Source organism: Rhipicephalus microplus, chromosome 8 (assembly GCF_043290135.1).
Source record: "Rhipicephalus microplus isolate Deutch F79 chromosome 8, USDA_Rmic, whole genome shotgun sequence".
Lineage (NCBI taxonomy): Eukaryota > Metazoa > Arthropoda > Arachnida > Ixodida > Ixodidae > Rhipicephalus > Rhipicephalus microplus.
In genome coordinates, this window is record NC_134707.1 from 101,771,957 (window position 1) to 101,798,088 (window position 26,132).

At 43.7% G+C, this 26,132-nt stretch overlaps 2 long non-coding RNA genes across 2 annotated transcripts; one reads left to right on the forward strand and one right to left on the reverse strand.

The window, feature by feature from the left end:
- Nucleotides 1–1,244: 1,244 nt before the first annotated feature.
- On the reverse strand, nucleotides 1,245–5,549 carry LOC142768690 (uncharacterized). The gene is made up of 2 exons (XR_012885395.1): nucleotides 5,335–5,549; nucleotides 1,245–1,744 (listed from the first exon to the last, which is right to left on the reverse strand). It is a non-coding gene; the product is annotated as an uncharacterized LOC142768690 (long non-coding RNA).
- Nucleotides 5,550–8,227: 2,678 nt separating this feature from the next.
- On the forward strand, nucleotides 8,228–25,293 carry LOC142769294 (uncharacterized). Its single transcript, XR_012885753.1, has 3 exons — nucleotides 8,228–8,369; nucleotides 9,597–9,673; nucleotides 25,116–25,293. It is a non-coding gene; the product is annotated as an uncharacterized LOC142769294 (long non-coding RNA).
- Nucleotides 25,294–26,132: the final 839 nt, after the last annotated feature.

A 26,132-nucleotide genomic window follows, 5' to 3' on the forward strand; every position in this document is an offset into this window, starting at 1 on the left:
CTTATTTTTGTCGTCGGATTTTTATGCGAGATTATGTAAATAACAATTTATGGGGCAACGTTCACGTAATACATATAAGACATAGAAAAAGGTTTAAGAAGAGATTGAAAAATGCAGCTTACATTAGCAGTCTATTTTCGAGCAAGCCTACCCTTTCAGCTCCTCAAGCGGTTTTCATTAATAAAGCCGTCAAAAATTCTACCAACACATCGTACTAGCTCTCACGCAACATGGTTGCAACCCGACAATGGCACTGTGATTCGCACACACTGTGGGCTGCGCTGCTGCACAGAGCTCCGCAGTTTATAATGACAATGTCCTTCATTTGATAAAAAAGGAGTGGCCATACAGCCTTTGCCATGCAGGAAATATTGTCAAAAGCTGTTTACCTAATAGGGACGCGACGATTATTTGCCTAATTAAAGAAGGGTACCTAAATTAGTTATTGCATATTTTGAGATTCAGTCATTTCGGTGCCTGCCCAATATACTCATGCTGAAATTTTTTAACTAAGAAACACTGCTACACTCCAAAACTTTTTACACACCCATAAGGGTGTATTTGTTTTGTCCCATGGGCAACATCCTTTTAGGATGTCAAGAAACACCCTAAACAATAAGGTGTTTAGAAACACCCTGAAACCGTAGGGTGTAAAGAAACGTCACACCCTACTTTAATAGGTGTTTATAAACAACCCTAAACTATGGGTGTTGGATGAAGCTACACCCATGCGAGCGGGGTCTACACTGAAGACCCCCTTGAAACGATGGCGGTTATATGGATGAGCTTACTTGATCAAATGATGCGCAATTATTGGGCAACTAAAGCAGAGACACGGGAGGTGACGCTTTTACTTGTGTGTTGAGGAGAGCCGTTCACAGCACTTCATTCTATCAAATATGCATCACCAAGTGGCCCAAGCCTCAATTGTTGTCAGGGAGAAGCATATATGAACCTTCTCTGCGGCTGACAGGGAAGAAGGAAGATACTGGTGTCACCCACTGCACCTATACCTGTATGAATGCTGCTGATAAAATAAGGTGCCATGGTCTAGAATGAGCTACATGAGACCGGTGTATATAGGTGTACGTAGACTGGGCCGTAAACGACAAAGACGTGGAAGGCATTTACACATACACACACCCACACGCACACACACACACACTACACCACAGTAGTGCAAGCAGTAACCTGTAGCGTAAGGTCCAGCCGAACATAATGCCGAAGCAAAAAAACATTTAAGCCCATATTTTAACATCTGCCTTTATTATAGAAAAACTGGGAATCTGACAAACAGGACTCTGATGGCATTCTGCAAAATTTCGAAATGTGTTACGGGACCAAGTTTCTTTTCTCTATACTAAAAATTCATTGTTTTCAATACAATAAATCTCACAACTTTCAAAACATTTGCGCCAGTCGGGCAAACGACTGACATATATGGCGTTTGATTGACACACATACAATAGAAAAAAACACGTTGAAAGAGTAAGCAAGTTTTTGGAGTCACAGTTACAACGTATTACATCTCGCAGTATAAATTTCGACATTAAAAAAGACAACATTCAACAGGTAGTGTAACTGAGGTTGTCATAATGTAATGTCAGTGTTGGTATACTTCTAACTGCAAAACCACTCGTCACCGCTGCTTGCACAATCATCTTCAGCTGCTGAGATGACGGGTGCCTTCGAGAGAAGTGAGGCGAAGCTGTACTTTCTGTACAGGAAATTCAATCCCGGAAACCTAAAATAAATACACAAGGAACAATGACTGAAATTTCACAAAAAATGCAACATACAGTGTGCACCATGTATACCTAACTGCTTTCTTATGTGTAAGTATAAATTGAGTGCACAGCAAACATACTCAGTGGCATCTGACTTCACTGCAGTGAGAAATGCTAGAAAAGGTATGCTGAGCAACAAACGCCATAAAAAGCGCGCTGTGGCGGAATCATTATGCGTTTCGTGCTGTAGATATGTACCTTACTTTACCCTTTAAGCTCGCTCGTGCAGGCAACTAAAAAGGTGCTGCTTCAAGTTGATAATGTTCCTTTAGTTGCATGCAACGACCAATCTAAGAGAATGTCAAGTTTTATGCTTAAGTATGCATCAACACAGCTGCATGTGTATTTCTCCAGATCTACCATGGTACTCATTCGATTAGTTTCTTAAAAGGAATACAGTAGGAAGCGCCACAACATATACATATTTTATCTGTATTGCACAAAAGCGCTATGCCACTGAGCATACATGACGGTATGCGCATCGAGAAGGTATTCAGTGCAGGTAACTTGTAAAATTACGTATTGTACAGTTACGTATTAAAATGCGAATGATACTAGCGTTCTTGAACTGGCTCACATTGACACTATTATATAATGGAAGAATCGGCTACTGGGTCATTCCACATAAGACGCCCCAGCCATTTTGGTGACCACCGCAAATGTATTCGAAAAAAAATCGCACTGATTTTACTGCATTAAAAAAGGTAACTGCTAGAGTATTTCGCAGACAAATAATTTATTGGTCACGTGGCTGCCTCCTGAACTTACCGGAATCTCGTCTGGATGTTTGTGAAAAAAATTATTTCATAAGCATCTCTTCTTCCGTGCCAAATTTGGTCTACAAGTTAAGTGAAGGGCTTGCGTAAAGTGTTTGAAGCTCAGTAATATGATTACCATTTTTCGACCACATACGACTCAAATAATTTATCCGAAATGTGTTATATCTGCATTTTCTCTATAAATACTGCACTTTGAATGACAATCTGAGGAGTGAATGATTAATCCACATAAGGTATATTTGGAGGAAAAAATATTTTAGACCTCTCAAGCTGTCAAACTTTACAAGAAAAAATCGCAAATTTCACAAAATAATTCTTTTGTCTATAATGAGACGCAACTTGCACCATGTAGTGGTTGAATTAAAATAGACGTTGCACCCAAATCGAACCAAATAAAAAGTTATTTTCATGTGCCAAATTTTCTCATAGCAATTTATGTTTTGAGAAAAAGATCACAGCATATCCACGGAGTGAATGATGATGAGTGGGGCGTAGCGTTTTTCCGTCCGGACGCACAAACGGATGGACGGAAAGTCTGACGCCAGTATGAACGAACAGAAAGACGGACGGCCTCACGGACAGACCGACACACGGAAGCACGGACGGATGGATGCACAGACGAACGGACGAAAGCACAAATGTACGGACGAACGATTCGTCCCACGAATCTTCATTTTTTCCGTGAATATGCTGTGAAAACCACTAACGCTATTTATTGTGCAACTCATCAAGTGGCTACATATTACTGGTATGACTACAGAGGAGGGAATGACCCACGGCCTCAAGAGCTTTGCCCCTAAATGATTTTTGAAGTTCCAAGTTTCCCATTCGCCATTTGGTCATACTGCAGCCGACGGCTCGAAGTTCCCTATTGCCGTTGGTGGGAAAATTTTGAAAATATTTTATTCCTTGAAATAGAACTTGTAATAAAACTTGTCACGTACAAACAATTGTATTTGCTTTCAATTTAGGTAGAAGGTGATTTTTAATTGGACCATCTCATGGTGCAAATTGCGTCTCAATAAGGACAAAAATGACAATTCTGTGAAATGAGTGATCTTTTTTCGTAGAGGATAACAGCTTAAGATGTCTAAAATATTTTTTCATCAAAATATCTTTTTAGTGAAGTAAGTAGTCACAGTTCAGATATTCATACAAAGTGCAGTATAGCAATAAGAAACTGCAAACATAACACACTTAGGCTAAATTTTTGCTGACGTTTGTGGCCAAAATTTTGTATAATATTGCTGAGTTTCAAACATCTTACATAAGCTCTTTTACTTAACATGTACCAAAATTGGTATAAAATGCGGTGTGGTCAATGTAAAATATTTTTTTCCCAAACAACACTCAAACAACAGTCTGAAAAGTTTGAAAGGCAACCACGTGAACAAAAAGTTTTTCTCTCCGAAATATTCAAGCAGTTCACTGTTTTAAATGCATTAAATCAGCACGATTTTTGTTTCAAACACATTTGCCATAGCCGCAAAATTGGCTGGAAAATGTCGAATAAAGTGACCCTGTAACCACCACTCAATGACCATTGCATACTGCTAAATTAGGGCCATTAGTTTCAATCATGCTGTCAGGGTGAGAAAGCATAACTCCTTCCCGATGCAGCGTAGGCTGTTCTGTTGCTGTGCGCGTTGTGTTTCCAGATAGATATGCTGCCCAGACTTACATTTAGGCTGCAACACATGCTTAGATACCGTGCAGTATGTATAACATCAAAGTGTTTTTGTACAACAAAAAACTAAGAATACGCTTCACATAGCGAAAACACCTTTAACATCTGAAGTACTTAGCGAAGTTAAACGCCAAAGCGAGGCGATGGCAATAAAGCTCCGAAGAACAAGAATATTTTGAAAGTTACACATGATGAAAACAATCTGAATAAAATGTGCACGAAGGTTAGCAGTTATGTTCAAACAGGCGTTTGCGCTGTTCAAGTAGGCAATTCGACCATACACACAAACTAAAGGTCTGTTCAAAAGTCCAGCTTCAGTGCTCGATCCGCTATATAGGCACGGCTGTCGGCAGTGTCACGCTGCGTTGCGGGGGAACGAAAATACCGGTGAAGACAAGTTTAATTAAATTGAATGTATTAGGAAGTAGGCAAATTTCGCGAGGCGCACCTAACGCGAAACAATATGCTGTGTTGTCACCCTTGCATCAACCCGAGTTATCACGGTAGTGTTACCGCACAAAACGAAAAAGAACCGAAAAGAACGACATGGACACCACACCCTTGTTTTCCGTTATCGGTCTTTTTGTGCAATAAGAAAAAAAAAGATAGTGAATGAACTACCGACATGTCCAAGCATATGCGTCTGACATACGGTTGATGCTTCGAGCTGTGTGTGTGTGATGCTTCGAGCTTTGTGTAATACATGTGTGGGGAGGCGCCGTCCCCACACATGTATTAATTAGTAAACTTAAATTGATGTACAGCACGAGCGGGCCCCGTTAAAAACGGCTTCCAACAAAGGGCACCGCAAAAATCTGTTCAATTTCTTCACTCAACCTCAGCGGCGCACGCTCACTCTGCTTTGTACTCCAAACGATCTAAACAAAGAAACAAAAAAAAACTTGCCCACAATCACACTTCGCCATCATCCCCGTGAAACAGTTCGGACAAATATTCTCGCTAAGTAAACAAATGCTGATTTGTCATCAACTAGTTGAAAACAAAATTGTTTGAAGCCGTTATTCTCGTGCTCATGCAGTTAACAAAGCGCTGAACGGATCAACGTGAGAGTGGTACTCACTATTTTACTTCGAGTGCTCCACAATATGAATCCACAGGTCCAGTCTTCAGGATGGTGCACCTTCGTAATAATCAGCACTGACAGAACACACTGGTGGAGCACAGAGTTCAAACTAAACACCGAATAATAAACTCTACCAATCGAGAAGCCACGCGCACCACACGCACACACACGGGAGGGTTTTTCGCCAGCGTACGCAGTGACAAGTAAGACGATGCCGACCCCTTTCCCGCGCTGTGCGCCCTGCGCGCAGCAATACCGGGCAGCCAAGGTTGTCTAGGCGACGTGACTTGATTGCGCCTTGTGGCCCTCTCAGACCGGCTAGATGCAGTTTAACGCTAGCTCCGGCCCTCTGCTGATAGTGCGGGCGCTGCTCTTTTTTTTTTTGCTGCAGCGATCTGTTGCGTTATGCTCGTTCTTTAACTGTGCATCTGACTCGCAGTGAACTTTGTGACGGTGCAGTGCGGCCAGCACGAGCTACTAGTCAGAACGCGCATTTGTAATATTGAGGAGCAATGTTTAGCGCACCTTCACCGACCTAATGTAGTGAATTTTGGTAAAAAAAGCTCAGCTGATGCTTTTTGCTTAGCTCTATGGGTCTTTAGGGACTGCACGTTCAAGGTCACGCAGGCGATATTTTATCGGCACCTTTATTTCGGTAAAGACATTGCAACATTGCATGCATCGGCCGTCACACTATTTGATGAGAACATTTTGCCACGTGCGTAGTGCAAGGAAGACGAAGACGACAGCGCATACGCGCATCTGCTCGCTTTTATGCAGCAAGCAATAACAAGAAAGAAGAGGAACGCTCTGGCACGCAGTAAATAAAAATACTGACCTGCTGCTACTTTCTCAACCTGTTAATTACTACTTCTGTCTTCACGTTGCGGCAATACAATTGTACTTAGCTCGCAGTCCTTGGAACAAGACCACAGCTGAGAATATTTCATCAATGCTGTTTTCTCACTACCCACAAAGCCAAGGCTTTGACCGAAGCACGTCTGTGGGGGAAGTTACATAAATTAAAAGAAGAGGATCAACAAAAAATGAAGAGAGAGTGAGAGAGAGAGAGATGAACTTGAGAATGAGTTTCGGCTCTCCTGAGGAGAGCTTTGTTCGCAATTTAGTCCACAAGGCTTCCGTCATTGTGAGCGAGGCTGCGTCAAGGTCACCGAAATGTTCTTATTCTGCATTTTTCTTTATGGTCGGTGTCCTCTTCCTAATTTCCATGACGCACTCTTAAGTACATATGAAGAGGAACATTCGCTACAGTAATTAAATGAAACGTGCCTTCTAAACATACATGACGTCAATGTTCGTTTTTAAGGGACCTTATGGCCTGCTGACGTGGTGGTTATGGCTAAGCAACTGTGCTGTTGTTGTTGTATTTTGCAGGTGGCGGATGTTTTATCTTCAGCTTTAAAAGCTTTGATCTTATGGGGGACGGGGGGAGGGGGTAGTGTTCTATGCATGGCTACACCAATATGCGCAACATTACCTTGTTCAGGCAAATCAGTGTACTTTGTGAGTGTTGACTAATCACGCAAATGAGACAGATGAAAGAAACAGGTACAGGAGAATTGGCCCTTACTTTATTGAACAAGCGTCGCCCCTATTGTATCTTCCATCTTATTGTAGTTAGCGTGCTTTATCGATGAAAACTGCGTTTCGCTCACATTACTTTCTGCTTCGATTTATTACTACACTCGCAAGCAGCTAGTAGTGGGAGCCTTGCTTGTATTAAGATGTTTAACGTATACTAACAGTATAAGCAAAACGGCCCGAAAATGTCGTGCATTTGTAGCCTTGTAGGCACGTGTGCTCAGATTTGGGTGCACGTTAAAGAACCCCTGGTGGTCGAAATTTCCGGTGCCCTCCACTACAGCGTCTCTCATAATCGTATGGTGGTTTTGGGTGGTTAAACCCTACAAATCAATCAATTATTTGTAGCCTTGTTGTTTACACCCTAAAGATAAAGGTGTAAATGGGGTGTTTTGAGGGTGTTTTATAAGGAACACCTCAAATTCCAAAGATGGGGCGTGAAATGGGTGTTCATATGGGTGCTTTTATTGTGTACACCCGTTTCACACGTTTTAGGGAGTAAATTTTTTAAGGTGTATTTACGGCTACATTTAAGATCAGACTCACTAATCAGTTCTGCTTGAGGCAAGTTCTTCACTGTTACAGATCATCCTGACTACATTGCAGTGAACTCAGGAAACGTAGCATCTGCAAATATCGCTTGGGATCAGAACTAAACTGACTAATCTACTGCCTTGAACTCGGCCGAAGATAACTGTCCCAATTATATTACCCACTCACGCTATCCCATCGTTTTTCAGGCAGACAGCCATACAAACAAGTAATGCGTTATTTTTAGTTAGGAAAAGAGCACGAACTAGCTTGTCACTTTTTTTCAACAAAACTTCTGGCTAACCCAAAAAACGAAAACCAAGCACTTAATAATAATTGCTGATCATAATAAAGTGTTTGTGATACCAGAAGTATAAACACCTTTTATAGGGTAGTTTTGATTTTAAGTATCGATTGGTCTGCAGATAAAGTCATTTACGATTGTTATTTGATTGATTGAGTGATGATAATCTAAGATATTTAGAAACAAACATATCAGCATGAAATTCGCATCTGTCATGACTCTCTGCAATCCAGCGCAACTATCTATATTAGCTAGCATTTAAGATGCCGCCCCTTGTGTCGCGCTACTGTTCACTTTGGTGATTGTGAATTTAAAAAAATCAGGAATGTTATTTTTCCTAAACTTTTTAGCACTTCTCAGTTGCATGTGTTGACAAAAAGTGCGTGGAGAAAGCTGGTGCATAAAGAGTGAATGAGTTACGTTATGTTGTTCTTTTTTTCAACTTTTAATTTATGACAAATAGAACCATTTATCTGTACTCAAGCAGCAAGTCCTTGAATGTAACCTGCGTCCGTGCCAAAATATTAAAGGATGATAAAAGTAGCAACACTTTAACTTACGACGTGCTGGTCAAGTGGGGCGACGACCACCAAGAGTGAGCTATGACAATTAAGTATATTTCCTTAATATGTGTTATTACAGCGCATTGTAAACGTTCTTACAAAAATCTTCCGATGCGAATGAGAGTATAAATGTTATAAATGTTATAAATATTATACTGACGCGGGAATCACTGTGGAATTCGAACCGGTGTGCACTCGATCTGTGCGCAAGCGTTCCAAGAAATCGCGCTATCCAGCTATGCTAGTAGAGTATAGCATGGCGTTTTGAATGGTTGTGGAGCAAGGACGCGGGAAATCGAAGTGAGCGGCAAGTCGAAATATGTGATGGCGAGCTGGATGGAAAGGAGGTAAGGAGCAAGTGTAGCACTGCATAGAAACAACGTAAAAGGGAAAAATAGACAGAGAGCACCGGCGTGGCTTAGTGTTAGAATACTGTGCGAGGGGGGGGGGGGCGCTGAACGTGAGAAATAGACAGTAAAATGCACAAATATGAAAAAAAGAGAAATCGAAAGAACCAATGAAAAAGGAAACAATATATTTTGCTAGATATAGAAAAAAAATGCTGAAGCAAGCGACAGAAAAAGAAATAGAGAAAGAAAAAGAAATGAATGAGGAGGGTGAAAGAAACAAAAAAACAACAAAAATAGAGATAAAGAGGGAAATGACGAAAAGTAAATGCAGAAAAAATACTTCGAAAAAGAATGAGAAATAAAGCAATATTTAGATGTTGAAAAAAAAGTAAAGTTGCTCAAAGTATTAAAAACATGAAAACCTAAGACCGCGTAGCTGAAAATTCACTCAGCCGCCTTTTTAGCAATCCCGTGATGAAATTGAACCTATGTTTAGGAAAACATATAAAACAAAGTTTATTCACCCATGTGGCGTACACTGGCAAATATTTAGAAACTTCTTGTGCATGTGAACGTAACATGTGCTGCTTTAAGCAGTACCACTTTTGGGGACTCATTTTGATCTTTCACAATTGTTATTTACTTAATTCAGTCAGTGAAAAAATACTTATGAACACAAAATCGACAATTGCAATTGAATAAAAGTTTGGTTGCTTCGCAGAATTAGTTTATGCTATCCCGTAGTCGGAAACTGAGGTTTATTTTGCTTTGTGTTGTGTAACGCACACCTATTTGCTTGTCCGCAGGTATTGCTGACCTTATTTTTTGTAGCGAATTTGGGGCTGCAAAACAAAAACGCGATGATTGGTACAAGTGTAAGGCGACTGTTTCCTTTTGTTATTTTCTTAGGATGAATTTCAATGCCTCATTTGCACCACTCGTTAAATCAGGGATAGACGTGAAAATATTCACGTCTGTCGACAAGGGTAAGTGCTTGCGAGTTCTAATTTCTATAATTAAAGTTTTAAACGACTCTCTAAGCGGAAAGCTTTCTCGTCGGCGTTCAGTGGTCTTGGCGTACCAGGGCACCACTGACGAGTGATGAGAAAAGTAGTCACATGACGATTTCACCAAATGACGCCCTAATAAGGTCACTGATTTTCCACTTTGTGCACTTATTTTGACATCAGAAGATGTAACGTCATATTATATTGTCGGCACAAGACATCGTAACTTGACATCGTAGCTTGGTAAAACGTAGTCCGATTACGGAGGTGATAAAAAGCCAATGAAAAGGCCTCCTGTTTCGAAGGCCACGCAAAACCATTTTAGGGGCAGACAGCTTTCGAAGGGTGGCGGGGCAGCATCAATACATCGAATAAGAGGGCTGCAAACTTCGAGTCATCTTAGGGGAACAAAGATACGGCAACAGGAGTTTTTTTTAACCTATATGCTTTTTATCACTTTATTTGAAAGATGGCTCAAAGTTTCTAATTTCGCAAGTGATTCTTGGTCTAAAAAAACCTTAGCGATAACAAATACAACTGAAACCACGTCGATAACTTTGAAGTCTACCACTTAGTCTGGCACCTCGTTCTCGTAATCAGCGCATTTGAATAACTACACGTCACCTTGCCCAGCCAATGCACATATGAAACAGTTAAGTGTTCGCTTCATTTTATTCACAGCCAATGCTGCCTATGCAATACTTGCCCTAAATTTGTTGTTACTAATCTTCACTTTAGAACCAAAATACATCCATAAAGTTTACGCATACAAACAGTCAGACATATCTTTTCTCAGGCCAACAATCTTGCAGTGCCTAGCACACTGGCGCTTTGCTTGTTTTGGGCTAGAACGCATGGGTTAAAAAAATTTAATTCACGAAAACAGCATCTATGAGGTTTTTTTTGTTGCTCGAAAATTACCAGAAATTTGCCATCGTGTATGCAAAGTAGTAGAAATGAAAAAAAAAGAATAGTGAAGGTTGTGGTCTTAATCACAGATCAGAAGCAGCTGAGTGTGCCTCGGGTGCTGTTTACAGAATCCCCCTGTCATGAGGCCATTCCTACATAGCCCAGACAGGAAGCTGTTATGATAAAAGAGCAGAATTCAGGTGTACTTAACGATCACCTATTGCATACGGCTACGCAGAGTCGGAATTGTGGATGTGAACTCGAGTTCAGAGATACCAGCATAGTGCCGTGACATCATAACCTGAACACTCGTGAAAGCGTCAAGGCTTCGCACAAACAAAAGCGAAAATAATCATGCATTAGCTTCCCATCTGTAGCCTTACAAAATAAAAAAAAATAAACTTGAATGAGAAAAGATGTTGTTTTTATTTATTTTCCTTCGTTGCTCACACTCGTTATCATACGTTGATTTACGGGTCTTTTATCCGTCTGAAACATCGCGTGAGTTCATATTGATTGTCTGTGCTTTTGAAAAAAAGTTCATTTGAGTGTAGGCACTTGCGTTTCACGTTCCCCTGTTTTGCGTGCATTCTTCTTACCTGGTGGCGCCCAACTTGCTCAGTTGTCAGCCCTTCAAAATTTTTATATCCTGCCTACCATTTCTCGTTCATGCCCTTCCTTCTGGGCTGCAAGTTTTGTGGTATATCGCTATCAAAAAAGCCATTATAATGACAATTAAAGCTGCTGCTTTTTCTTCTAACTCTATTGAAGTGATCTTTTACACACTAAACATCGCTGTTCCTGCCATCGTATCGCAGCACTTCCGGTATCACGTTGCCCCTGTAGATCCCACTCAGTGAAGTTTTGACAGCATCATGTATAGTTTCGCTACGTGACGTTTTATTGGCGCCATCACATCTTTTCACTCGCGTTGACGCCACCAACGCTGACGAGTATTCTATGGCGTACTCTGAATAACATCCAACCAAATGTTTTACCCCAATTACTGGCTCGTAGGCAACACGAGACACACAGCAAGGTGCATTGCCGAGTGAGTTGGTGCATGTTTACACACGAAGGTCTAGCGCAAAAAACGACGAGGCACCAGAAAGTAAAGACAGAATAGAACGCTCACTACCAACTGATTTAATTGCGAAAGAATTGTACAAAAAAATGAAGATCATACGTCAAAACCGTGGTTGCGCACATCACAAAGCTGTTCATATGAGATATTATAACATACTATGGTAATTGTAACTGTAATTCGCACTCCCACAAACGCGCCGACGTCTGGCTATAGCGAGAACTTCGCCCTTCAACTTAATATAAAATGCATTTAACAGTTCACGAGCGGCCGTTTCCCTTATGCATTCTAGCAAGTTCAATTTATCAAACAAAGGCACACATTCGCACAACACGCAGTGCACAGAAAGATGCGCGCCCTTATCGTTCATGAGCGTCAACTCATGCTCCCGGGCCCACTAGTTGTGACATCAGCCACGTTTCCCGATGCATGATTAGCCATAGCTTAATGGCAATTCGTAATTTATTCATACGTGGAGTTTAACGTCCCGAAACCACCATATGAATATGAGAGACACCGTAGTGGAGGGCTCCAGAAGTTTTGACCACATGGGGTTCTTTAACCTGCACCCAAATCTGAACACACGGGCCTACAACATTTCAGCCTCCATCGCAAATGCAGCCGCAACAGCCGGGATTCCATCCCGTGACATGCGGGTCAGCAACCGAGTACCTTAGCCACTAGACCACCACAGCGGGGCAATAGCAATTTATAAACTATACCCCTACCACACAGTAAACTTTCAGCAGCTTGGTGATGTGCGCAGCCGCGGTTGTGACGTATGATGATCTGTGCTTTTTCTACAAATATTTCGTAATAAAATGAGGTGGTGGTGAGCGTTCTATCTTCTCTGTTATTTCTTGTGCCTCGTCTTTTTGCGCTCGACCCCTATGTTTAAACAATTGGTGCCTCATAATAATTTGTGGTTCAAGTGGCTGTCATTATGGCGTCCCCTGAATAACCTAATGACCTAAATTTAGACATTAAAACCTGAAGAAATAACTGAACACACCATGTACACTCGCTGGTCTAATTCATACCATTATTTATTTGAGAAACAATTACGCAAAAATACATACAAAATTGCCTATCTATATGACAATCGAATGAATTCGCATATTCGATTTCTGAATTTCAATATTTTATTATTGAATGGCAGCTTTCGCAAAAACTAAAGGCAATCACAAATTACCAGTGCACTTCAACTTTGAGCTTCCCAAACCGGAATAAAAGTGCAACAACACACATATCAATGTGTAATAACATAGCTCGCTAATCCTACTGTGTTTGCAAGTAATCACGCGGAGTAATCGTATTTCGTAATGCCGACAAATTTTTTGGTTCGAAAAAAAATAGGTGAAATTCTCCTCTCAGGAGGACCGACAGGAACTTCACGAAGATGATGAATCCTTCGAGTCATGCGACGTGCAATGGCCTTCAGTTGTTTGAGTAGGTCCTCTATTGCTTAAAGTGCGTGGTGCCTCTTTTGTTTCATATATTTAGGTAAATGAGCAATTTTTAGGCTGTAATTTACTGGCCGATAACCTTAATATTTATATGATTCTGAGCTTTTCAGAAACAAGTGTTCATATAATTACACGTTTCTCCTTACAACACGTCACTGCGCAGTCGTGGCGAAAAGTGAAGGAAAAGCAGGAGCAGGTGAGTTTTTTTAGTAGGCAACGACTATCAATTTCAAGAAACAAAGAAAACCTGGTGTCAAAAAAAAACTGAGGGTTAGGCAGTGACGTGTTGACCATGGCTGAAACACGCAACTACGTCAGATAGGCACAACATAAATCAGTTTCATTGAGCTGAGTTTGTAGTTTTTCTCTCTAGTTAACAGCGCTAGCATTTTTCACGTGCTCACACTCTCATTCATTTTTCAACTCATTAACCAAGCTTAGAACGGGCACATAAAAGACTTTAAGAGTCGTGGCAATAAAGAAGGCGCACAGCTGATACAGAGAGAGTCGTCTGAATGGTCTGAATGTAAGAAGACATTGTCGAAATTTTATCCTCCCTAAACAAATGACACCATCGGTACATATGCCTTAGAAGTGTTTGCGGCTGGCGCGGTGCCTTGTCAGCACACACGAGCCTGACATCTGTTTCATCTGCCATTGGGATGGATCATACATCAACCAAGTGCACCAAACGTAGCTGAAACAATTATTCGTTTATAACAAAGATGTTGCGGCAGAGCTTTGCCATGTGTTTATATACAAAAGCATCACAAGCGTGAATCGGTGAGCTCAATATCACTGCCAAAAGACAAAATACAGATGGATATTAAGGGTATCTGAAGCGTTGGGAGGAGCCTATCGAGCCTATCAATACTTCGTAACTATTTAGAGCTGGACAACTAATTCTTAAGCACCACGCCCTATGTGCGCAAATCAGACGGGTCGAATAGCCTGGGAAAATTACTGCACTTGGATGAATCTGTTATGTACTTAGTTTTACTAACGCTTGTTTTGGTCCGAGTTGGATTATAATCATAGATGTACTTTTACAGCGCGAACACAGACACACTGCAACAAAAGAGACAACACACACACACATTCCGCAATGTTTCACTAGTATTGTGGTTGTATTTTTCGAGTTCGCGGTCCCGAGCGACTCGAGTGAGGACGCTTTTCCAGACTAGGAGTGAAGGTACTCACTTCCGTTAAACAGGACTTCCCGGTCTGGTGCGTGCTGAGTAGTTTGTCTATTCGATACCTAGTCTACCTTTTTTTATTCAACTTAGTTGAGTGTTAAAGGGGGGCTGAAATGGTTCTTGAAGTTCTGCCAGCGTTTAGACTAGAACATCACCCAAACCATTTTTGCCACAATTTTAGTGACACGCCCTGTATCACGGCCGCTACGGATGATTTTATCTATATCGACCTTCTCCCTCCTGCCTTGTGCCCTCAACTCATGAGACTTTCTGGTATCGCTGTCGATCGCAGAAATCTCATGAGCACACTCGACTATTCGAGTTTCACCCATTCATGACTACCGAGATTACGCTTCGACAGGGTGCGTGCATCTGGAAAGCTATAGCCCTGCAGCGCACGCACCGCCTGGCTACAGAGATGAACATCGTGGAGTGGTTGATATCCACACCTACAGGTGCAGCCACACTATGAGCCGATCTCACGCACATTCCACTTCCAATCAAATCAGCAGGCTGGGTTACGTAACGCTTCGAATAGATGGCGTACTGCGAATGGGTGGTTGTAAACGCGTTTGGCTGAGCTGCAGTGATCTACGCTGAATCCCAGTTTTAAAGCGTTGTAATAAAGTGCAGTTTACACCACGATCTTGAATAAGTCTGTAAATTACTGTTAAAACTTGGTGGTACCGGTGCAATGGGTTTTTTACGAAATTTCCAAATCCTTTGCAGTGTTCCTTTATGTTTGTCCGTCACATTTCAGCCTTGCGTGACAAGGCGTAGGGTGCTTCCCGCACAACGGGCAGGTGAATAAAAATTGCGCCAGACGACCTGCTTCAGTGCAGCAGTTGAAGCTAGAGATGAAATAGAAAAATAAAGTTGGCGTAGTACTCGGACTAATATTTCATTCACTGCCATATGACTACGCAATGAAAGGCAATTACAAAAACAAATTCAGAAGCAAACGCATAGAGATAGCTGATGCAAAAGCAACAGGTGTTATGCAGAATATTAGAGATGAAATCAATATCGAAGGGAGACTTTAGTCTGGTACAGTCTTGGTGGCGCTAAAGAATATCATAAATACAGAGCCAGCTTATGCACTCGTATCAAACAGTTCGTCAGGTTTGGCCTGTGCTGGTGGCAGGTTGTCTCTTTGTTTACGTCACATTCTTGACTTCGATATGATGATTACTACAACACAATTAAAACAATACAATTAGCGTCCTCTACACTGTCATTATATAGTTATTTCTAGTTTCTTGCTAGTGTAGTATCAAGCGAAGAAATTAGCCCTACGGTTTCTGTTATTTAGATCATTCACAGCGCTGGTCTCGCGCTGGCAGTTATGGTGGAATCAGGTAAATAGCAAGAGCTTAGATCAGCTGTCCCCTCTGTAAAAGCTCAAGTGCCACGGGATGCCAGCTGGTTAGAAAGAGTGTTCGCCACTCGCCGTCATGGCTCAAAGTAATGCCAACCAACACTTCTAGGCTAGCGTGCAAATGGATACCCGATAAAGTGGACGATAGGATTACGGCCGCCGTATCTCGATAGGTGGATCACCTGGTGCGTTATTCGAAAGTTACAAGTTGGGTACCAGCGGGTGTCAGCTTGCCTTTTCTCCACAGTACTTTCTCTAAATTTATATCATAATCAGTACTATGCATCTGAAAAAGTACAGTTAACGTACCGTATACCAGGGGTAGGCAGTAATATTTGGAAAAGTATTCACGAATATGAATATTAAAATATATGTGCTGAAAGACTGCAATGCAGATACGAACTACTTTTATTTTTGACATAAAGGAATATTTTAGGGATTTATTAGTAAAACCCAAAGAAAGTATTGCGGAATAGAGATGAAATTCAGGTAGAAATACTGGAATAGGTTTTATTACGAGGAAGTTGATAGTCCGAAGAAACATTCCTAAGTGCAAAATAAAATTGCAGATAACGTAGCAGTGCCTTGTAACAAGCAAGTAAATCGAATTGCTCGAATCACTGACACCAGCGAATTCAGAGTAAGCACGCATTTATATTACACAGATGTGCCTAGCTAAGGAGGTTCCGTTAAGTGAACGCGCAAAGCAACAGCTTCTCAATGCCTTTGCTAGACAGTGTTGGTTTAGCTTCACCACAAAACTTCCAAGCTCCCCATATGGCTGCCACCTTCTCAGCACCCCAAAAACAAAATATTGTTACAAGAAGGAGACCGACTCCGAGTGGTAGTCACCGATGTATTTACAGCCGGTTAAGTGAGCAGCGCCAGCCACACAGATTAGCTCGCGCCAGTCTATCTGCTTTGTCTTCTTCAACTCCATGCACTGGCACGTAGCATGACCCCTGGTGGCGGAGGCACCGTCCCGGTGCTCTAAATGTCGTTAGCTGACGTATTCTTGTAAGGCTTGATCCGCGAGACGTGTACAATATTACTGGGCCGCATAGCAGATGATGATGGATAGATGGGGCTGATCTCGTAGGTGACACGTGTTACTTGACGCGATATACGGTAGGGTCCCGTGTAATGAGACAGACGTTTTTCTGATAGGCCTAGTCGACGATGAGGAAACCAGAGTAAAACAAGGGTACCTGGGGCGAAATGTACGTCTCTATGTTCCGCATCATACTGACGGCATTGGTTGGTTTGCGACGCCATCAGCCGAGTGCGAGCAAGCTGATGGGCATGATCGGCTCGCGCAATCGCGTTGCGGGCATACTCGCTGGTGGACGAGGTGTGAGCTGAGATGACTGTGTCCAGTGGTAACGTCGGCTCTCTTCCGTACAATAAGTAGAACAGCGAACAGCCCGCTGTGTCATGACGGGATGAATTATACGCGAAAGTTGCGTAGGGTAAGGCAAGGTCCCAGTCTCGGTGGTCGGGCGACACGTACAAAGCGAGCATATTTGTTAAAATGCGGTTAAATCGTCCCGTGAGGCCGTTTGTTTGAGGGTGGTAAGTGGTTGTCAGTGTGTCTTGCGTGGAACAAGAACGCAGAATGTCGGCGATGACTTGGAATAAAAATGTACAGCCACGGTCTGTGAGAAGCTGTCTCGGAGCACCGTGCATCAATATAACGTCTCGTAACAAGAAGTCTGAGACGTCGGTTGCACAGCTGGTTGGTAGAGCTCGCGTAATACGTAGCGTGTAGCATAGTCTGTAATAACGGCTATCCATTTGTTTCCTAATGTTGATGTGGGAAAAGGACCAAGCAGGTCTAACCCAACGCGGTAAAATGGTTCTGCGGGTATGTCAATTGGTTGAAGATGGCCAGCGGGTAGCAGCGTTGGCATAGGTCACACGTGGCGACGTAACGGCGTACCGAGCGAGCAAGGCCTGGCCTGAAGCAACGGCGCCGGACGCGCTCGTACGTGCGGGATAAGCCAAGGTGTCCAGCCGTGGGAGAGTCGTGAAGTTCGGTGAGAACACAGCGGCACAAATGCTTAGGCACAACAATAAGAAGGTCGGGCCCGTCTGGTCGGAAATTACGACGGTATAGCACACCATTGTGAATGAAAAAGTAGCGGACGGAAGCACCATTTGGAAAGGATTCCATACGGCTGATGATGTCAAGCAGCACTGGATCACGCTTCTGTTCTTCCCCAATATTAAGGAAGTCGGATACTGACAAGATAGAGTTCTCCATGGGCTCGTCATTGTCCTCAAGATCGTCGCCAGGGTACCGAGAGAGGCAATCGGCATCATGGTGTAGGCGGCCAGATTTGTAGACCACCGAATAGGAAAACTCTTGCAGGCGCAAAGCCCAGCGACCAAGGCGGCCTGATGGATCTTTCAGAAAGTTGAGCTAGCAGAGCGCGTGGTGGTCGGTAACTACCGAAAATGGGCGGCCGTATAGATAAGGTCACAATTTCGCCACCGCCCATACAAGAGCCAAGCACTCACGCTCTGTAATGGAATAGTTACGTTCAGAAGCAGATAGAAGGCGGCTGGCATACGCATTTAAGCAATCATGGCCATGTTTTTTCTGAGCCAGCACTGCACCAATGCCATGTCTACTTGCATCTGTACAGATTTCCGTAGGGGCAGCAGGGTTGAAGCGTGCCAGAATTGGAGGAGTAGTGAGAAAAGCGACGAGAGTCGAGAACGCAGAAGGCTCTTCTGAGCCCCATGAAAACGGGACTTCTTTATTGAGGAGCTGCGTAAGCGGCCTCGCTATGTGCGCGAAATTTTTCACGAAGCGTCGGAAGTAGGAGCATAGTCCGATAAAGCTGTGTACATCCTTCGCAGATCGTGGTACAGGAAAGTTTTTGACGGCGCTGATTTTTGCTGGGTCTGATTGGTTGGCATCTACTAAACGGCCAAGTACTATGATTTGATGACGTCCAAAGTGACATTTGGACGAGTTAAGCTGCAGGCCAGTGCGACGGAAGGTTCCTAAGATGGCTGAGAGGTGCTCTATATGAGTTTAAAATAATGGTGAAATGACGATGACGTCGTCCAAGTAGCACAAACAGGTGGACCATTTGAATTCTCTGAGCAGGGAGTCCATCATACGTTCGAAGGTGGCTGGAGCGTTACAAAGGCCGCAGGGCATGACCTTGAACTGATATAGGCCATCTGCGGTGATAAATGCCATCTTTTCACGATCAATTTCATCTACCTCTAATTGCCAGTAGCCGGAACGAAGGTTTATGGAGGAAAAATACTTAGAGGCAATCAAGCGCACCATCTCTTAGAGGCAATCAAGCGCACCATCTATTCGTTGCAGAGGGTAGACGTCTTTTTTTTGGTAATTTTGTTGAGGTGTCGATAATCAACTTAGAAACGCCATGCACCGTATTTCTTGCAGACGAGCACTAGAGCAGAAGCCCAAGGACTGCAGAATGGCTCAATAATGTCCTTGGCGAGCATTTTGTCCACCTCACTTTGGATAATGTGACGCTCGGCCGCCGACACCCGATTTGGACGCCTATGAATAGGATGCTCATTACCAGTGTTTATGCGATGAGTAATACCAGTAGCTTTCCCCAACGGACGGCCGCTAAGGTCAAAAACGTCGATGTAGGACAGCAGAACCCGGTGGAGCTCATCTGTCTGCTGCGGCGTTAAGTTGGAAGCGATCATCGACGTATTAGCGCTGTCGGGGCAAATGGCGCATTGATGTTGAGCGTGGGGGTCAGCAGGATTGGCCATCGCGAAAACATATACCACGTTGTCTTCTAAGGTGCAGAGCAACGCCAAAGAGATCCCTTGTGGCAGAACCAAGGAGGATATAAAAAAATTGCTGGAGTGGAAATGATTGCGCAGAAGTGAAGCCGTTCCTCTGGCAAGATGGCGGTTGTGGCGGCAGTCTTTTTCGGGGCATAATAAAGTATCACTGTTCAGCGAATAAAAACGAAGCGTTTCCCTCGCACGCCCAACGAGTTTAATGTGGAAACTTTTTCGGGTCACATAGTGCTCCAAGTACGTTTTACAGTTCCTAGTTTTCCTTAGTGAGCCTGCAATCAGAGGCAAAGTTCTTTGAAGATTCAGCTACCCATAATCATTTCTGCGTGTTATTTCGTCGGGAACAACTTTCTTTTAAAATAGAGCTAACGTAGCATTTACATAAAATATCAAAGCCACTTGATCTATAAGTGGGCACAATCAGAAAAGAACATGTTTCCGCCATCTTGGCAGTGGCAAAATGTGGCTTCACTTCTGCTGGCAAGGCATTGCGGGAGCTTCCACTCCAGCAATTTTTATTTAATCCTGCTTGGGCAGAACTTGAGGTGTCAAGCTAAAATTGACAACTGGGAGGCGCGTAGAATTTCTTGCAACGGACAGAATGATGTGCGGTAATGTAACACCGCGGTTTATGAGGACATCGGTGATAGGGGTCGGAACATAGTCACCGTCGGGAACTGGTAGTATTGAGACGAGCTCTATGTAGGTCAGTGTCTGTGGAGGGAGGCGCGCGTGTTCCGTTGTGCAGAGGCAGCTTGGTCGTTGTGCAAGAGGTTCTGTTTCGGGCAAGTGTACACGGAGCGTACTGGTCGAACAGTCTATGAGGGCAGAATGCGCGGACAGGAAGTCGTGGCCTAAGATTACGTCGTAGGGGCAATTATCAAGGACGGTGAAGAGAACAACTGTGTGTCGATCCGCAATGCTCACACGAGCGGAGTAAATTCCAACAATAGATGCTATTCCACCATCCGCAACACGGATGAACTGAGTGGTCGCAGGTATGAGAACCTTCTTCAGCTTGCGGCGAAAATCACTTGTCATCGCGGAAAGTTGAGCGCCGGTGTCGACAAGAGCAGTGACATGTACGCCATCTACTTGTACGTCTATAAGGTTTGGTTTTGTCGGTATCGTCAAGAGAGGATTTTCGGTCATGGATGGATGGATGGATGGATATGACTATACCCTTTAGATCGGGCGGTGGCTAGCGCCACCAAGCCGTAATACCTAATGAACCAAAAACTATATTTATTTATTTTTCCTTAAAAAGTAAATTTGAGGATTCGTACTTTGCAGTGAAGAGTTTAATTTTCCCTCGTGCCTTGACTTTAGCCACCAATGAGATAACCTCCGTCTAGTTAAGTCTACCCGCTTAAAGTTTATTTTGCCCTCCCGGTCCCTAAACCCCAGTGCTTTGAAAAACTCGGCGCCATCATTATGAACTATAGGGTGAAGCCCTTTACAGAACATTATCCAGTGTTCGGCAGTTTCTTCTTCCTCTCCACACGCACTGCATACTGTGTCTACCCTTTCGTATTTGGCCCGATATGTCTTGGTTTGCAGTACTCCCGTCGTGGCCACAAACAGTAAAGAACTACCCCGAGTATTATCATAGATCATTTCCTTGGCAATTTCCTGCTTAAAAGTTCGATAGATCTCTAGTGCGGACTTCTTATTCATGCCCATTCTCCACATGTGAGTCTCCGTTTCCTTCACTTTCTTCTTAACCGATAGTTTTTTTTTTGGTTTGGCCACCTGCTCTTTTCTAAGTATTTACCAGTCAACTTCCTGGTTCGCTTCCTCCATTTTGTATCGACATGTACAAGTAGCTGAAAACCTTCCTAGCCCAACGCTCTTCCCCCATTTCTCTCATTCGCTTCTCAAATTTGATCTTGCTGCTAGCTTCCCTGCCCTCAAACGATGTCCATCTCATATCACCTTGTACTCCCTGAATTGGTGTATTCCCGTGAGCTCCTAAAGCAAGCCTACCAATTCCACGTTGCTTAACTTCTAATCTTGCTTGAACTTCTGATCTCATGCACAAGACCGCATTGCCGAACGTCAGCCCAGGAACCATGACCCCCTTCCATATTCCTCTCACAACATCATACCTATTGTAATTACACAGTGCCCTATTTTTCATGACTGCTGCATTCCTGTTACCTTAGTCGTCACGTATATTTCGTGTTCCCTCAGATACTAGGTCCCATTGCTTATCCATACGCCCAGATATTTGTATTTATCTGTTACCTCTAGCGTGACCTCCTGTATTCTAAGCTTACTACCTTCGTTGTCATTCAAAATCATGACTGCTGATTTTTTCTTACTGAATCTAAATCTAACCTATCTCCCTCATTACCGCAGATGTCCATCAATCTCTGCAAATCTTCCTTGTTGTTGGTCATTAGCACTATATCATCTGCGTACATTAATGCTGGTAGTGCCTGATCAATAAATTTTTCTTGTTTGACTAAAGAGAGGTTGAAGCCCAGTCCACTTCCCTCTAATTTTGCCTCTAATCCTTGTAGGTAAATCATGAATAATAAGGTTGACAAGGGGCACCCCTGCCTAAGCCCCCGTTTTACCTCTGCAGGCTTGGATACCTGTTTTCCCCACTTTATAACTACCTTTTTACCTTAAGAGATACCCTTTAAAAGATTAGTGACTACATGTTTCACGCCTAGTGTTTCTAGTATTCCCCACAATTCCTCTTGAACCACTCTATCGTACGCTCCCTTGATATCCAAAAATGCTAGCCACAGGGGCCTGTGATCCTTTTCTGCTATTTCGATGCAATGCCTCAGTGAAAACAGATTGTCTTCCAACCTCCCGTGTTTCCGAAACCCATTCTGCAGTTCCCCCAGCACCCCCTCAGCCTCTATCCACGCCTGCAGTCTTTGCTTTATAATTTGCATCGCCAGCCTGTAGACCACTGATGTCACTGTTATAGGACGGTAGTTGTTTATGTCAGCTTTGTATTCCTTTCCTTTATAGATCATGCTCATTCTGCTAAGTTTCCATTCATCGGGAACTTCACCATCGATTATTATTGGGCTCACTGCCCCTCTCAAAGCCTGCTTAGACTTCGGACCTAATGTCTTTATTAGCCTGATTGGAATGCCATCTGGGCCTGTTGACGTACTACTAGGAACCCTTTTCTCAGCCCTTTCTCACTCTTGTTGTAAAAATGGAGCCATTGCACAACTTGATTCGTCCTCAGTCCGTCCGAGCGATGCACCGCCACCTCCGGGGGCTGCAACACTTAGTTTTTCTTCGGGGAACCTCGTTGGAAGGTGGGAGAAGATGGTCGGCGGGGCTGTGGAGAACGAGACTGGCGATGTTGGGGGGATGGAGAGCGAGAGTAGCGGTTTTCAGAAGCAGGTTCCTGGGCAAAATGGTCGCGGCTGGTCTCATGGCGATAGGCAGGACGTGCATAGAAGGGGCGAGAGGACGGTTGTGCAGGAGGACCCCAGCGACTTCTGCAATGGCGAGAAATGTGCCCGATTCCGTGAAACGAGAAGCAGATCAGTTTGTCATACGGACAGATTACGGAACGTTGAGGGATAGCCGGTCGGGAAGGAAGGTGCAGGCGTGTATTAGGCCTGGTAGTCGGTGCGGGGAGGCGGTGAGATAGAGTAAATTCCCAAGCTGGCGATTTCCTGCCGCACGACTGCTTGAATGAGAGGCAACGAGATTGGAGGAGACGGGTCAGGGGACGTTGGTCCCACCTTGGCTGGAGCCGCCGCTTCAAGTTCCCACCTGACGATTCACGCCAAGTTGTCATAGGTGTATGGTGGATGATATGTGTCGAGACACGAGGACGTCGCAGTGGTGTTCGGAGGGCGCTGGAACTGATGGGAGATGCGTCTGCTTTTAGCTTGCTGGAACCGGTGGCATTTTTTAATGATTGCATCAACAGATGAGACATTCTTGAATACCAACAAGTTCAAGGCATCGTCGGCAATATCCTTTAGGATATGCGGCACTTTTTCAGGTTTGGACATGCTTTCGTCAGCTTGACGGCATAGTGAGAGGACAGCCTGAATATAACCGATGTAGGGCTCCGTGTAAGATTGTGCGCAAGCCAACAACTCAATTTTCTCAGCTTCACGACGACCAGAGATGTTGCCAAAAAGTTCACGGATCTTTTCCTTGAAGCTGTCCCAGCTTGTCATGTCATGCTCGTGGTTGTAAAACCAAACACGAGGCGTTCCGTCGATATAAAAGATGACGTTTGCGAGCATAGGAGTGGGATCCCACCTGTAAGTGGCGCTGACGCGTACCTAGAGGCGTGGCCACTGGTCGACATCGGAACCCTCGCTGACCGAGAACACGCCGGCGTCTTTGAGCACGGGAAGCGTCACGAAAGTTGTTGCGGGGGCTGGGTTGACAGGCCGGGCAGAAGGGTGGGCGACCGGAGAAGATGGAGCCGAGTATTGAGTGGTCATGTTGTAAGCCGCGAGGGAGCGTCCGCTTCGGAGTTCCCTGGCGAGGACGGGGATCGCACAACTCCACCAATTATGTTACGAGAGGAGACCAACTCCAAGGGGTAGACACCGATGTATTTGCAGCCGGTTAAGTGAGCTAGGCCAGCCACGCAAACTAGCTCGTGCCAGTCTATCTGCTTTGTCTTCTTCAACTACATGCAATGGCACGTAGCAATATGATGTGCTTCACCAGCCCTCAATTATAGCGACGTTGTCATCAAGGCTGGTATTACTGTCTCAGCGTTTATACCATCAGCTTCTTGGGACGCTTTAGTGCATTGGTCAATCTGTGCAACGGGAGCACCATTCGCTATACCCTTCCTGTGTCGAAGAGTGGTGGTTCACATTTGCTTAGCTTACCACAGAAAATCACCCCTTTTCGCTTTGCATACACCTGTTATCATTTTACAAAAAAAAGCGACAAGTTACCAGCATCCAACACAAACATATGATATATTCAATTCATTGTAATAGTTGATTGAGTGGTATGTGGGGTGTAACGTCCCGAAATCACCATGTGATTATGATATACGCCGTAGTGTAGGGCTCCGAAAATTTAGACCACCTGGGGTTCTTTAACGTGCGCCAAGAGCTGAGCACACGGGCCTACAACATTTCGGCCTCCATCGGAAATGCAGCCGCTGCAGCCGGGATTCAGTCCCGCGACCTGTGGGTCTTCAGCCGACTGCCTTATCCACTAGACCACCACAGCGGGGCTCATTGTAAGAGTATTTCACAACTACAATTCAAACACAATTTTCAAGTGCTTGTCGATACGGAAATACAGATACTGAAGGCATCTCGAAGATAGGTTCCGATGGTCCTGCTGTGCCAGATCTGACCCATCTCGACATATAGCTACATACGCACCACCTCGCCGAAGTGATGCTTTCTAATCGCGATACTGCCCAGCGGTACCAGATATCGTCATTGTCTTGATTCTGTTGATTTTCTTTAGGCTACAACTGTTTTTGTTTAGTTTGACGCTTAAAACTTTGTAGAATCAAATAATGGCAGCTAGTTAGTCTACCAAACTTCCTAAATAATTGTACCATGCAATAAGAAGCCACATTCTAAAGGCTCACAATTTCGCCTTGCAGATGCTCTGAAAAGCAAAGAGCTCTGGGTGAAGAATCCTTCTGTTACAAAGAACATCATAACCTGTTACAAGGAGTTCATGCACGTATGCAACTGTAATGGGCACCCAACATGGTACTCCGCCATTCAATGCGAACAAGACGAAGTACGTAGGCGTCATGCGCCTAATTGCTGAATAAGAGTGACTGTTTCCACCTGCCACAAAGTTTTTTGGCACTCAAATAAATCTTCTTACATTGCTACAATGATAAATTGCTTTCTATAGACATAGATCAACAGAGAAGTAGAAGTCATCATCGAACACTGAATGTGGCTGCACTATGTAAACTCTTGTTGTTAGATGCGAGCTAAAGCACTGCATGGGCTTGGGCATACTCAAAAATCCGGGCACCAGCCGGGCAAGCTTGTTTCAAAGTAGGTCCAGCACTGTGAATAAAACTGCGGGCTTAAAGTCGTGCACGGGTTCGATAGTTCGGGCTCAGGTTGGGCCGGGCCTGGATTTTGCATTATTCTGAAAGGCCTATAAATTGAAACACTCAAGTGGTTGCCGCTGATAGCATATTCTGAGAACTTGTGTGTCATTCAATTCGCCTTTACAAGTTCAAAGACAGAGGAGAAAATAATGCGAAAGTTTCAGCGCGCAAGACGTAAAGGCTTTTGAACTGTATTTATAGTTTTTTAGAGACATTCACTATACAAAATTTCATGAAACTTGGTCTTCATGTCGTGGCTTCCTCAAAGATCATTCTAATTAATTTTTACCGGTTAGGTACCGCGTATGCACTAGGGTGAAAATATAGGATGGCGTCTGTTGCATGAATTTTATGGTGGCGTTGCCCCTTGCATTTAGCTGTTGCGCACTTTCTCACTTACCAAAAGTCCTGATATGACCAGCCTGTGATCTCAGAACTTTATATCAGTTTTGAAGAAAAAATTTTCTTTCTGTGCGTTTGACTTTATCACACATATATTTCTTATTTTATCAAAAAAAGCTTTATTTGTCACTTTATTGGATAATT